This window comes from Acartia tonsa, chromosome 13 (assembly GCF_053477335.1).
Source record: "Acartia tonsa isolate MP-2025a chromosome 13, ASM5347733v1, whole genome shotgun sequence".
NCBI lineage: Eukaryota > Metazoa > Arthropoda > Copepoda > Calanoida > Acartiidae > Acartia > Acartia tonsa.
The window spans coordinates 26214281-26217279 of NC_137272.1; the positions used below are offsets into that span (position 1 = coordinate 26214281).

General features: G+C 29.6%; 1 long non-coding RNA gene across 1 annotated transcript; it reads right to left on the reverse strand.

Annotated features, from left to right (window-relative positions):
• Positions 1 to 412: 412 nt before the first annotated feature.
• LOC145304183 (uncharacterized) lies at positions 413 to 2649 on the reverse strand. Its single transcript, XR_013874018.1, has 3 exons — positions 2574 to 2649; positions 1196 to 1272; positions 413 to 446 (listed from the first exon to the last, which is right to left on the reverse strand). It is a non-coding gene; the product is annotated as an uncharacterized LOC145304183 (long non-coding RNA).
• Between the last annotated feature and the right edge of the window lie 350 nt (positions 2650 to 2999).

Below are 2999 nucleotides of genomic sequence, written 5' to 3' on the forward strand. Positions count from 1 at the left end.
ACGCCCCCTAGAGGCCTCTAGGGGCACTAAAGGAGGGGGAATATGAATCCTAAAACTCATTTTTTAAAATTTAGTTTACATAAAAAAGTTATAAAAAAAAATATTTTACTTTTTTTTGGTGGGGGGCTGAATTTTTTTCTGGGGCGATTACTCTTAGGAGGATGGTTGTAATCCTCCCCCAAAATAGTTATAAACCTTCCCGGGACCTATGAGAAGCTACCTAGTTAAGGAGAACCTGATCAGTTCAGCGGTTAGCGAGATCCTTCTGTACAGACAAAAAAGCTTATTACTTTATATATTAGGAGGATACGGATTGTTTTGATTGTGAAAACGATGAAAAAATGATATCGAATTTTAGAAATTAATTTTTTTTAAAAATTCTAATAATTTTCTAAAAAAAGTATAAAAGCTTCCTTGAATTTGATTTCACAGAATGCAGACAAAGCCTAAAAATACATATTTTGATAGATAACAATTTTAGAATAATCTCTCTGATTTTCGACGTTAATGTCATTCAAGGATAAGACAATGGCCGATAAATTGATGTACATTCCCAATGTTAACAAACAAAAATAAACCCTTTTTTTAGATATCAATTAGAGGTTGAAACTTTAGACACTTAACTTAATAAATCAACCAATCAAAATTCAATAAAAGTTTCCAAAGTTATAAAGCCAACGACTAAAAACGCTATTATAAAACATTGGGGACTAGTGTAATAAATTGCCTATTCTCTTCAATATCAATCTCCACTACTACACCTTACCTTAAATTCACCTTACCACTTTGTTTTACTGCTTTCCTTATATGAACCGATATAATTCTCCTTTTTATTGAAGCTTCTTATAGGTACAGGGAAGGTTTATAACTATATTTATGCGATGCTAATGCACAAAAACGTCCTTTTCTTATTACTTCCATCAAAACATACATATTATATTCATAAATAGAAAAAAATATTTCATTAAGGACATTTGTTGTGAGGAATTAAGTTAATTAATATCCTTCAATACAAAAAATTATGAAAAATGTTAACTATTTTGAAAGGAGAAATCGTAGTAATTTTGATATATAAGATACACGTTATGCTAAAAATTCTGCAATTTCTTAATTAAAATTATCGTATAAAGTTTTCGTTTTTTTCTCTTAAAACATTAAATGCGACACTGAAATCAAAAAGACATAAAACTCCTACCAATAGAAATAGTATACTAGATGGCCAACCTATCCTCAAAAGAAAATCTTCACACGTAACATTTTCGTCACACATTGCTGAAAAGAAAATCAATTTATCAATTATAATAAATAGGATTCTAAGCATTGAGCATCTACTCTATTACTCACTCTGTACTTCATCAGTTATAGAGAAACTTCCTCTGAAACAATAAATGAAATAAAAAGTTTTTTTCATAACTTCTTTTATTTTGTTGCATTTTTAATATCATTTTATTATTGTTTCTAACTTTGATTTTTTGTAAAACATTTGTTTTTATGATTTTCTTTAAACATAAAGAGTTAATGGTCCGTTAAAGTCATTGTTGAATATCAAGAACAATTGTATTTGTAGATGGGCAGCAAAATATCAAAAAAGGGATTTTAAAGGAGGGAGATATAAAGAGATAAGACAATGGCCGATAAATTGATGCACCTCCCCAATGATGAAAAAATTACATCACACATGACACAAAATTTACTTCCTTCGTAATTTTCTTGTTTAAACGTTTAAATACTCAACGAAATGAACCAACCAATCAAAATTCAAATAAAGTCCCAAAGATTATTATGCCAACGAATAAGAAAACGTTATGATAAGACTTTGAGGACTAGTGTAATAAACAGCACATCCCCCTATCCTCCCTCATGATCCGAAGTAATAGAGGTATATGAAAATGCATGATTCAATGACGGTTTGCTATGAGCAAGATAGACAGACCAACACATAAGACTTATAAATAAGTTTGACTACAAAAATAAAGATAAAAAGAAACGACCCCTGAAAAGAATTGTTAAATTCTTTGTTAAAAGTTGGCTATTCAAAGTCCATTGAGCGTAAGTAAGGAATTTTATAACTTTTGTTTATACAAAATAGATTTCTTCAGAATCTAAACGTTTTCTTTTAGGCAAATATTATTTTGTTTGGGATGTAGGTCTGTAACAGAAATTTTATAAACATGATCACTCATTTGTTGTCATAAAACTTTGGGTACTTCTTATATTAATTATATAATAATTAATTATATTCTTATTAGTTTAATCTAGCAGTGACAAATAACATGTAAAATAAGCTATTTAGAACAACAAGGTATCTAAATGGATAAGACAGTAGATAATTAATTGATATTTATTATACACCCCATTAATACTAAAAAATAATAAAAGTACCCAAAGTTTTTATTACAATGATTGAGAGAACATCCTCCCACTCAAACTTTGAACACTTTTATTTTAATCACCTCTAGATTAAAAGAATACCTAAGATTACCCCCCTCATTTCTTTGAAACTGCTCATTTTAACCCCCTCAAAAAAAAGCTTGGACGTTCTTGGTCTGTTAGTAGGTAGTGAATTTTCTTACCTGCATAATGTGGGCAAGGGAGAGGACACTGAAAGTATGTGAGAGCTAGGAATACTGCATTAGAGATACCAAAACTATATTTACAAAATTTATTAATAGCAATCAAATAATTATAGTTAAAGCCTATCTTTCAGTAGTGACAATAATACTAATTTTCTCGTATTCATTCGAAACCAATTCTAATCCGGTGGATTAGAACCGGTTCTCATCCATACGAAAAAACTATGTCTAGCATCGTATTATATCCAGTTTACTACGAATATAAAAATGTACGATCATAAGATTAAAACCAGTTTTTTAAGCTGGTGCCTACGGCATCTCGGGGCTAAAAAAATGGTTTTAATCTTATAATTGTACATTTTTATTTTCGTGGAAAGCCGTTTATAATACGATGCGAGAAATAACTATTCTCCCATTTTTCACCCA